The sequence below is a fragment of the Neophocaena asiaeorientalis genome, unplaced genomic scaffold, assembly GCF_003031525.2.
Source record: "Neophocaena asiaeorientalis asiaeorientalis breed wild unplaced genomic scaffold, Neophocaena_asiaeorientalis_V1.1 scaffold136, whole genome shotgun sequence".
In the NCBI taxonomy this organism is placed as follows: domain Eukaryota; kingdom Metazoa; phylum Chordata; class Mammalia; order Artiodactyla; family Phocoenidae; genus Neophocaena; species Neophocaena asiaeorientalis.
In genome coordinates, this window is record NW_020185333.1 from 8,616,965 (window position 1) to 8,629,489 (window position 12,525).

Here is a 12,525-nt window from a genome sequence, read left to right on the forward strand (position 1 = left end):
AACAAACCAGAAACATAATGATCAAGAGAGCTGGACTCTCAGCTATCAGGCTATTCTCTGTACAAAAAGATACATGAAATTCAGATGACACTCAGAAGTTTTTTGCTCCTAAAATCAGAGAAGTGGTAGCGAGTGTTATGAAAGCATCTGCACACACAGTATGAAGGCGCCCCCGCTTCCTTCTGATGGCAGGCATGGCTAATCAATCATGGTTCTCATTCCTGCTGAGTTCAGACGTGGCCTGCACAGCCTTATAGAACCTCCACTGCAATTCATTAGGATTTGGCAGGTAATATGCAGCCTATTTGCCATCTAGGTGGAACGATGATAAAGTGTAATGGCAGAAGATTGTATTTGCCATATGCATCCATCTCTGTGGTAGGGAAACACTTGGTGCAGGAAACAGATGAGGTGATTTGGGGGTTACCCATTCTTTACGGCTGTGTCAAAATTTACTTCTTGGCCTCCTGCATCTTCTGTGTTCCAGTGTTCCATGCTCACCAGGTACTTATCCTTAGGATTTTTAAATAGCAAATTTCTACATACGGAGATATGTTAATACCACCAACATGGCTACTCTCAAATTCTACTTTGGTCTGAGGTGATTTTTATTATTCACCTCATTGGTTTTTCGTAAATGTCATAATTTAACTCTCATAGTCATAGTTTCTCTCAAGAGAAACTACTCTTGATTCTGTCCTCTAATGCTGACAGCTACATTCAGTTTTTACTTTTGAAGTTTGTGATCCCTTTGGCCCAAGAGATGGAAGAAAGGAAGTAGTTATCCCTCAGTAACCCTAAAGGATGAACAAGAAAAAAAAATCTCAAATTGAAACAGGGAATTGAGACTTGATTTTAAGATGAACTCAATCAGTAGCCAACATTAATATGTATATGAGCAAAACTTTTTCACATTTTATTCTCTCAACTTGAAGAGGTAAATATTCTTCTCATTTTCAGATAAGGAAATGAGGCTCAGACTAGTCATGTGACATGGCTACATTAGGAGGTTGTAAAACCAGAATTCAAAGTTGTGTCTGCTGGATAAAAATAACAGTGACATATCCAACACTCCATATGTAGCTTCCTTACATGCTGAGTGATGAAATGGTTTCTACCAAGTCAGATTGTGGACTGTATCCCAAAATACCTGTCATACAACGTTATTTTAATAAAGTAGTAACATTTTTGATTTCAGTGAGCTGGCAGTGTTCTGTGTTCTTAAGTCCTTGATCTCATTTAATCATGCCACCAATCCAGTAGAGAAGCTCCTGTTACTGTCCTGTTTTACAATGGAGGAAATTGAAGAAGAAAGAGGTAAAATAACTTGCCTAAGATCCCAGTACTACTCTAAAGCAGAACTGGTGCTTTTTTCCTAACTTCAAAACTGTAGTTATGAGCCGTCATGCAATACACCTCTTTTGCCCTCTTTGGAACATGCTGCACACGTTGTACTTCATAGAGTACAAGTCTGTGTTCTCTGAAGGTCTTTTCAGTTCTATAATATAATGTACATCACGAATAGTTACCAACTCCCAATGAAATGTTAACCAGAAGTTAAGAACAATTTGAACTGTGATCTGTTGGTATTAACCTGTAAAGATATGTATGCCCTAATTGGTCACCAAAAACCCAAGCAAATTCAATTAGGCCCTGCTAATTGACATATAAAAAAACTATTACATCCGTTTTTCCATATACTAGCTGTATGTGGCTATTTAAATGTAAATTTTAAATAACTAAGATTTAATAAAATTTTAAAATTCTATTCTTTAGTCCATTCAACATATTTGAAATGCTCAACAGCCCCTTGTGTCTAGTGGCTACCCTGTTGAACTGTAAAGATGTGGACCATTTTCTGTAGGTATTGAAATATCTAGTATAGATAGATATAATAGAAATAACTAATATCCAGCAGATAATTATATTGGACAGAGCGTTATTAGATCATTCCTGCAGGTTCTTACTAGAAGCAGCTAGGTTTTGTTGCAAAAGACCTTTTCTTTTAATTTAGTAACCTAATGGTCTTAGCTTGGTCTGAATATTTGACTGTGATCTAGCACTAAAATCAGCAATCTGTGCCCTGTTTTTTGTTTTTCTGTGAGCTAATGATAACTTTACATTTTAAATGGTTGTATATTTAACTGATTTTTTAAGTACCTACATAATTTCCTTGATTTTGCATCTTGGCTTGCAAAGCCTTAAATATTTACTATCTGGCCCTTGAAGAAAAACATTTCAGTCCTCAGGTCTAGGGTACCTTAAAGCATTTAAAGAATGTTTATTGAATGCATGGATAATAGGGAATGACAGAAAAGTATTTGAGAAACATACAACAGCTCAGGTAGTTCCAGTGAACGAGGTGGTAATGTTTTATAGCTAGGAAAAAGGCATTTCAATTTTCTTTACTAAATGGGCTTTCTTCCTTCAGTGATTGCTGTCAGGGGACGGGGAGCCGGGCCTTAAGAGTAATTCTTTCAAGAACTTGGTACACCTTACTGCTTTGGTGAAAATGGAGTTTACTCTATATGAGTTTGGGAAAGGTTGCAGTTTCAGCCTGATTTCCACTGACTTAAGTTGAAGCTTGAGCTTTGCTTCAGTAGTAGCGCTGACAATTGAAGGGAATCCCTGGTAACATAAAATGAACACAGGACATTGAAAGGTGACTGGTGGTTTTCCCTGATCTTTCACGCACTCTCAAACCATGCATGTTGTGTTCCCTCTGGCACACTGGTGAGCTTTTTTTTTTTGAGGGAGCTGAGAGGTTTTGACAATGATCTTCTCTTTAGTTTACTCAAAAAAGAGAAGGCTGGTGCTGCTCACAGACATTATTGTCCTAGCAGTCAGCAGTGTCATTTAACAAAGCTTTCACTCGAGTCAGTGTCATTTCCATACTTTCTTATGGCAGTTAGAGATTGGAGAAATTTAAAGAACCTGTAATCATTTAAGTTGAGGAATCATATTTCAGTTAAATGTATTTATGTGCACTGATCTGCCTCTAGTCAATTTTAAACAGATTGTGAATTTTATAATATTTTGTAAATCACTGCCACTTAACTTTCAATAAAACCTAAATTTTACTGTAGATACAAGCATCAATTCTTTCTGAATAATTGGGAAAAACATTGCTATGGTGTTATGCTCCCATAATACTTTATAAGTACTTGTACCTCAGGAGTTACACTAAATTGTTATGTTTTATTTAGAGGACTGTCTTCTCCATTAGATTATTAATTCTTTTTTTTTTAACATCTTTATTGGGGTATAATTGCTTTACAATGGTGTGTTAGTTTCTGCTTTATAACAAAGTTAATCAGTTATACATATACATATGTTCCCATATGTCTTCCCTCTTACGTAGATTATTAATTCTTAAGGCCAGTGCCAATATCTTATTTATCTTTGTGTTTCTTGGTACCTAGCATTTATTAAGTGAAATAACAAATGCACATGCATGTTCACGTGGTCTGTGAGGGCAGTGGCCTGATTTTGTGCATCTTTTTCATTCCAATCTGAAGACTGAGTATATCTGTTACAAAATACCAAATTATAGATTCTATTCAGTTCTGTCTTATAGATGAGGCTATGAACAAATATCACAGATCACTTTGACACAATAGCTCTTCTACCTGATTTTCTTCCATTCTGTTTTTTCCAGTCATTCTGTTGCCTCATTCATTCATTCATTTTAAAAACATTTCATTTTCTCAACTCCACGAGTGACTGTCAGTCATGGTCCAGCAAAAGGAATCAGTTTTCTTTTATCTGCCATTTCAAATACTCATCTCTGTCTTTCTCCTCTTTTATGAGCAGGTTGATGGCTATATTGTGAAATTGTTTCTGTCTGTCTTAAGCATATTGCATTCTTTAAATTAGTAATGCTTCCATCATAGCATAGAGAACTGAGCTGTTTGTATGTTCCTGTTGCCATGGTGATGTCCTGCAGCTGGAGTTTATAAATAGTAGCATACTGAGCATATAGAATGTAGTTTTATTGTTTGTTTTATAAGTTTATTTAGTAATGCTAATCGTACAGAAGCAAATAGAACCTATACATCTATAATACAGTGTATTGGTTGCCTTTCTAGATATAGGCTATTTTATGAGTTTCACTAGAAGATGTTGCAGGTTTTGCTTGAAATTGTACCATTGCCGGAGTTCTCAAGCTGTCAGAATTTCTAGGATAATTGGATCTGAGTGAGCCCTTAGAGGAAGTCCAGGGTGTGATCAATAAGATCACATCCTTCTCTTTGACTTCAGTCAGATCAAAGCTAAGAAAACATGTCTATTGCTATTCAGAATTTTGTTCCATTTTGCCAAAGGTGTACAGAATCTCAGCAGTTCCTTAGCAATTACTTTGATAGAAAATGTTATTCATGAAACACATAAATTACAAATAAAGATTTGATACAAGATATGTTGACAGGCTGACCTAGTGTATGAACTGAGATTAATTCCTTTGCTCTTAAACATTATATTTTCTTAAAACAATATTTAAAATTTTAATGAATGACCATATAAGAGGAAAAACAGATGTGACCAGAGGTCAAAGGAATTATTCTTCCTTTATCTTTTTTTTTTTTTTCGGTACGCGGGCCTCTCACTGTTGTGGCCTCTCCCATTGCGGAGCACAGGCTCCGGACACACAGGCTCAGCGGCCATGGCTCACGGGCCCAGCCGCTCTGCGGCACGTGGGATCTTCCGGGACCGGGGCACGAACCCGCATCCCCTGCATCGTGCATCGGCAGGCGGACTCTCAACCACTGCACCACCAGGGAAGCCCCTTCCTTTCTTTTTTTTTATATATTCTCCTAATGCTGCTATCACCAATTAAAATACATATTGCTGATTGAAAACAATATATCATCTAATTCTCGCTTTTCCTAATAATGTGTGAAGAAAGGATCCATAGTACTCCTGATCCTGAGGAAAGAATTCATGTGTATAGATCACAGTGTTTTTGCAGTGTTCTTAGGCAACTATTACTTTTTAATGTGACTTAGATGCCAACCTCAGGGCTCAAGTACATGCTGGAGCAGTAAGGACAAAATCTACAACAAAAGTGAAGTTCAAAAATAACAAGGCATTTGAAATGTAGAACATGGTTCTCAAGTATGGGCAGTTCTACCTCCTGAGGGTATTCAGAAATATGTGGGGATATATTTTGTTGTCACAATGACTGAAAAGTCTAGGGAACCACTGATATTTAGTGGATGGGGTCAGAGATGCAAAACATCCTGCAACCGTGGGACAGTTCCACCTAAGAAGAATTATTCGGACCACATGCCAACGGTCCTCACCTCTCCCGCTGTGCAACACGGGCAGAGTCGTGGATGACAGTGAGCAATCCAAAGTCACAGGTTCATTGTTTGCCATTTAATTGCATTTTGTTTACTGATTTTCTTAAAGTTCTCCACGCAGAATAGTAGCATTTTCTATATTAGTATGTGAATATCAAAGAAAAAAACTACCGTGTCCAAGTGCAATGTGATGATATAGGGCACCGGTCCGTAACCTTTTTGGCACCAGGGACCGGTTTCGTGGAAGACAGTTTTTCCATGGACCGGGGCCAGGGACGGTCATGGTTCAGGTGGTAATGCGAGCGATGGGGAGCGACAGATGAAGCTTCACTCGCTCGCCCACTGCTCACGTCCTGCTGTGGGGTCCGGTCCCCAGGGGTTGGGGACCTTGAAGACGCTGTCACATATTCCTCAAAAATAGTTTGAATATGTAGTAGTTTAGGAGAAGCTAGCACTTGAACTCTTGTACTTGGTTTTGGGTTGGCCTCCTGTGGTGTAGACTGTGAGCTCATGGTGGGCCTTGCTCTTCCTCAGAGACTTGGATAGTACCTGACCTATGTTATATGCCATTGAGAAAGTTTTGTTTTTCTTTTTTTTCATTGAATGATCAGTGGTGACACTGTTCTTAACTGTACTATTCTTCAGAGAGCTATGGTCCCCGGAGTCCAGCAGCCTGAGTTCATGTTCTAGTTTTGCTACTTAGTATCTATGTGCCTGCATTGGTTATTTAACTCCCTGTGCCTCAGTGACCTTGTCTGTGAAACCCTGCCTCTGAGGGTTGAGGTTAAATGAGCTAATGAATGTCAAGCCATTGGAACAGTGCTGGTACATAGTAAATGTTAAGTATCAGTTGTTATTAGCATTATTTTTTATATAGTGTTATTTAAGACTCCTACAATATTGCTGTGCTTCTGAGAATTAAATATCAGTATTTTTGAGATGTCTACGGAAGTATTTTTTCTTTTAGATACTATTACCTGTCATTGTTTATTTAGGGAGAAATAGACACCACAACTGGATTGGTTTGGCAAGAATTGGTTGTATTTCTTTACTGTATTAATGTATACATAATTATGATTACATTACATGACCACATTAAATTTACTGTAATCTTATAGATTTAAATACTGATAAATCTTATAGATTTAAAACGCAGAGAAAATGCAACATTGCCAACATGTCTGCTGGCATATTATTTTAAGGACTATGTAATTTAGATAAGCTTACAATAGTCTTATTTTCTACATAAGTAAATTAAAATGATTAAGTACAGGGAACTCTAATCAATACTCTGTAAATGACCTATATGGGAGAAGAATCTAAAACAGAGTGGATATATGTACATCAACCATACTCCAATAAAAATTAATTTAAAAAAATGATTAAGTATATATTCTCTAAAGTAGGGTGAAGAACTTAAGTAACGAAATAGCAATTGCTTAATGTTCAAAGCTACTGTAACTGGTATTTTGCCAGCAACAGGGCTTTCACATGAGGGCATTTTTCAGTGGCTAAAGATAATTCCCTTAATTCTCAGGATGTTCTTGTTTCTCAGCCATTTTTATGGAAATATTTCTAAATTATATGTCACTCTTCCCTGACTTCTCAAAATTGGTTACACGGCTGAATGAACCAAAGGGCATAAGAAGCCACTATAATCAACGTGACATACTTCTTCAGGTTTACATTTTGCTACAAGATTTAAGGGCAGGGCTTTCCTGGTGGCTCAGTGGTTGAGAGTCCGCCTGCCGATGCAGGGGCCACGGGTTCGTGCCCCGGTCCGGGAAGATCCCACATGCCGTGGAGCAGCTGGGCCCGTGAGCCATGGCCGCGGAGCCTGCGCGTCCGGAGCCTGTGCTCCGCAACGGGAGAGGCCACAACAGTGAGAGGCCTGTGTACCGCCAAAAAAAAAAAAAAAAGATTTAGGGGGGGGTTGCATGCAGACAGGGGAAACATAACTTTGAATTAAAATCACATATATATTTGGATTAGAATGCAAAACCCATATAAGCGTTTAAAGTAAAATATGAAACTTCAAAAGAAATTTCAGGGTTATAGAGGCTCGTCACAGGCTAGGAGATTATGTCCCTCTTATAAAAGGTACTTCAGGGAAAAGCAGTATAGCTCTACGTAGCTAATAATGTTTAACATTTTAATGGAGAGGGCCCTTGGGGTTATTTCACTTGCGAGGCTGTTTGCAGTTCTTTAAAGTAGACCCTATTGCAGTTTTATTGACCACCTCCCTGTCAAACCTCAAAGAGAGCTCTTACTCCAGTCAGCTCTTACTCCGTATGTAAGTTTCTAACCATTTTCCTTCTCTTCATTGCTTCGAATTTGTAGTATCTAAAAATTTTACCAAAGTTACTAGTGGAATGTCAGCAATAATAATAATTTAAAATAATGAACCTCAGTTTACACACAAAGTTAATATCCATATTCTTAGTAAGCTAGCAAGGTGCTTATTCCTTGTTACTGTTCCTAGGGGGAGAAATACAGCAGAAATTTTCCATTGAGATGACTTTTCTTTTTTTTATTTTTGGTTGGTTGGTTTTTTGGTTTTGTTTTCTAGGACTGTTAGAGCACTTTTAGGTTCACAGAAAAAATTGAGGGGAATGTACAGAGATTTCTCATGCACCCCCTGCCTCCACACACGTGTAGCCTCCCCATCATCAACATTCCCCCACCAGACTGATAAATTTGTCGTAATTGATGAACCTACATTGACACATCATTATTGTCTAAAGTCCATAGTTTACAGTAGGGTTCACTTTTGGTGTGGTACATTCGTGGGTTTGCACAAATGTATAGTGACATATATAGTATCATGCAGAGTATTTTCACCGCCCTAAACATCCTCTGTGTTCTGCCTATTCATCTCCCCCACCAAAACCCCCAGCAGCCATTGATCTTTTTACTCTCTCCATAGTTTTGCCTTTTCCAGAATGTCCTATAGTTGGAATCATACAGTATGCAGCCTTCTAAGATTGGCTTCTTTCACTTAGGAATATGCATTCAGGTTCCTCCATGTCTTTTCTTGACTTGATAGCTCATTTCTTTTCAGCACTAATAATATTCCATTGTCTGGATGTGCCACAGTTTATTTATTATCCATTAACCTACTGAAGGACATCTTGGTTGCTTATGAGTTTTGGCAGTTGTGAATAAAACAGTTATAAACATCTGTGTGCAGTTTTTTGTGTGAACATAAGTTTTCAGCTCCTTTAGGTAAACACCAAAGAGCATGGTTGCTGTATTGTATGTTAAGAGTATGTTTAGTTTTGTAAGAAACCACCAAACTCTTCCAGAGTGGCAGTAGCATTTTGCATTCCCACCAGCAATGAATAAGAGTTTCTGTTGTTCCACATCTTCATTAGCATTTGATGTTGTCAGTGATCTGGATTTTGGCCATTCAAAAAGGTGTATAATGGTATCTCGTTTTAATTTACATTTTCTTGATGACATATGATATGCAGCATCTTTTCATATATTGATTTTCCATCTGTATATCTTTAGTGAGGTATCTGATAAGGTCTTCGGCTCATTTTAAAATCTGATTGTTAGTTTTCTTATTGTTGAATTTTAATTTTATATTTTAGAGAACAGTTCTTTCTCATATGTGTATTTTCCAAAGATTTTCTTCTAGTCTGTGGCTTGTGTTTTTGTTATTCTCTTGACAGTTTCTTTCACAGAACAGAAATTTCTCATTTTAATGATGTCCAGCTTGCCCAGTATTTCTTTCATGGATGGCACCTTTGGTGTTGTATCTAGAAGACCTTGTATTTGGTGGTCACTTTTTAGATTTCTCCTATATTATCTTCTAGGCGTTTTATAATTTTGCATTTTACATTTAGGTTTGTGGTCCATTTTGAGTTAATTTTGTGAAGGGTATAACGTCTGTGTCTAGATTTTTTTTTTTTTTTTTTGCATGTGGATGTCCAGTTCTTCAGCACCATTTGTTGAGAAGACTGTCTTTACTACATTGTGTACCTTTGCTCCTTTGTCAAAAGATCAGTTGACTATATTTTGGGGGATCTGTTTCTGTTCCATTGATGTATTATATGTCTATTCTTCTGCCAAAACCACAGAATCTTGATTAGTGTACCTTTATAGTAGGTCTTGAAGTCAATTAGTGTCCGTCTTCCAACTTTGTTCTTCTCCTTAACTATCCTTTTGGCTATTCTGGGTCTTTTGTCTCCATCTAAACTTTAGAATCAGTTTAACCATATCTAAAAAATAACTTGCTGGGATTTTAATTGGGATTGCATTCAATCTGTAGATTAAGTTGGGAGAACTTTTCTTTTTCACTCCAAGTTTCTCCCTAAATTCCTGCATATTGAGACTGCTTGAAGTGTGACTGTGGATAAGTATGAAATGATTGTACTACTCTTACACCATGTTCCTCATATAAGCATTTGTTATCTAAAAGGGAACAATGGTACAGTACTCCAAAATAGACAACATAAATCATTTATACTTATATTACAAATTACACATGAATATGTGTACATGTAAATGGCTCTGTAACGGATACCTTCTGAATAATATTCTGCATAGGCTATTATTTTAAAGTCTTTTGATTTTGTTATGTTCACAAATGGATATGAGCAGAAGAAGAACCAAGAGGATAGTTAGTAGCAGGAAAATATTAGAATATTTTATTTTAATTCTATTTTACTAGAATGTTTTACTTAGAATATATTTTATGTGATAAAAGTTTTATCAATGTCCTTCATTAATTTTCACGCATTTAGAGAAATGTCATCCTTTTCATCATCCTTATAATACATGTATCTACCTTGTTCAGATATGAAAATTCATTAAGTAAAAATCTTCTTAGAAATATTATAAAATTGACTTTGATTGTCTCTGGGATTGTCAGAACTCTCATCTTATTAGTAATTGGAGAGGTTTTCTCTTGTCCTGTTTTTAATAATAGCCTGGCAGGGTTTGAAGTTCCTTACCAAATGTTTTTCCATTTCCATAATAATGGATCCTATTAAGGCTGTTATAAAATCGCTCTTTAAAAGGTATGGATAAAATGAAGAGTGACTAAAATAGAATGAGTCCCTGATTATTATTGGTAATTGCGGAGCATGCTGAGATGAGCTTTTGACTACTTACTTCTTGGGCCTTTTCTCTCAGGATTTTCTGTTAAAATTACAAATTCAGATTTCTCTATTCTTTATGGTAGTCATTCGCCTCCTATTCTAAGTGCTAAAGAATTCTGTAAATTTTGTCAGAAAAAATAAAGAATACCATTTATTCATTTCATGAAGCAAAGGGTTTGGAAAAATTGGTGAATATGTAGACATAAAAGAATCAAATGTGGTCTTTAAATTTCTAGAGCACCAGGATTTCAGCCTGTTGAACTTACTTATCAACAACCAGCATTAAAGAAGTTAAGAGAAATTGTTAGACAGATAAGCTGGTGTGATGATAATACAGGCAGGAATCAAGGCACCCAGCTTTTGTATTTTGAAAGGTGTGGAAACGAAAAAAGATCATATATTCTGAAGTTCTGAGAGCAAGTGTAATACTAGAAAAAAGTGAGAATTACCTAAAATCAAGATAAAGGAATTATTCAAATCAGCTATCCTATAACTTGAAACTATGATTCCATCCTTCCCAGTTCTTGCAGTTACCTCTATATAAATGATTTTCTTTATATTGTGCAATGAATTCTGTAAAGTTAATTCTGTGTCCACATCCTAGTTTCTGCTTCCTATGCTTTCCTAGGTAATCTTTTCTTAGCTTTCCATATCCTTGTCCTAATCTAATAGAGTGGACAGACAGAGATGAAGGAGTGACAAAGAAAGGATTTCATGTAATGCAGTGGCAAAAAGCATATGATCCTTTTAAGAATCCCTTGATTAATATGCCTTTTTATTATACTAATTAATTGTATTTATTCTCTAGAAGATTAAAACCAGAAGAGCAGTAGTGAAGACAAACTGAGAAAAAATTATTCCCCACAAATGAAAAAGATAGGGGTTCACTATCATATAAAGAGCTCTTTCAAATCAATGAGGGGTAAATAAAAGAATATGGTAGATAACGGGACAAAGAACATAACATGAGTGGGCATGTGAAACATTGTGTGAGACTTCTCTTCTCCTTAGACTTTCAAATAGGAAGGGAAAAAATATAATTGGTGATTACTCAAATAAATTAAAAGTGACCTTTAATGTGACCATCTACTAAAAATGTTTACAAATGTTCACAGTTAGCATTTGAATTTTACCAGCAATGAAAGTTAATGCAAAGTTTCAATATTCTAGTTGCAGAATTGTTCACAGAGACAACAAAAAGGCTTCAGCAAAGAAAAATGCATTATTATCTAAAGGGCACTGTTAAATTATCTACTCTTACATGGGGATTTTACTATAATTTAGGAGAACTCTGGAAAATGAATAAGCTATGATGAATTTAGACCACATAAGAAAGATAAAATATTTTTTGTTTCTTCACATACTCTTCACCTATTCTCCATAAAATCCTTCTGACTAAGCCAACTTACAGTTACTGTAATGCTTCAAAATGAATTAGTCTTTCGGGAGGGTAGTATAAAATCACCTTGAGAATACAATATGAATTGTTCTTTTTAAAATATTTTTTATTTATTTTATTTTTGGCTGCACTGGGTCTTCGTTGCTGCGCGTGGGCTTTCTCTAGTTGCGGGGAGCAGGGCTACTATGTTGTAGTGTGCAGGCTTCTCATTGCGGTGGCTTCTCTTGTTTCGGAGCACGGGCTCTAGGCGCACGGGCTTCAGTAGTTGTGGCTTGCGGGCTCTACAGCGCAGGCTCAGTAGTTGTGGCGCATGGGCTTATAGCTGTGTGGCATGTGGGATCTTCCCGGACCAGGGCTCGAACCCGTGTCCCCTGCATTGGCAGGCGGATTATGAATTTTCTTAAGCAAGTTCTGCTTCAGATTACATTCACAAAGCTGTAGAGAGTATGCTTGTCTGGAGGTAACTAGAAGTTCAGGGTTACTTCTGCAGCACACACAGTGGTTTGGATGTCTGTCCAAAGATTTTCAATATACCCTTTCAGTATCTTAACAGTTCACCCACTTCAAATCAAGTCCATCCCATTATTTAAACACACTAGGAATATGGTAACTGCTTAAATATTAAATTAGTAGTTAAACCAGAAGTCAAGTTCTAATGATGATGGTGGGCTGCTGGCTCTGTCAGGATTCTCCTTCCTGTTCCAGGTAATTAGGGAAG

General features: G+C 36.8%; 1 protein-coding gene across 2 annotated transcripts in view; it reads left to right on the forward strand.

Moving 5' to 3' along the window:
- CBLB (Cbl proto-oncogene B) overlaps positions 1-12,525 on the forward strand; it is a 208,584-nt gene that overhangs the window by 140,380 nt on the left and 55,679 nt on the right. The window lies entirely within an intron of this gene.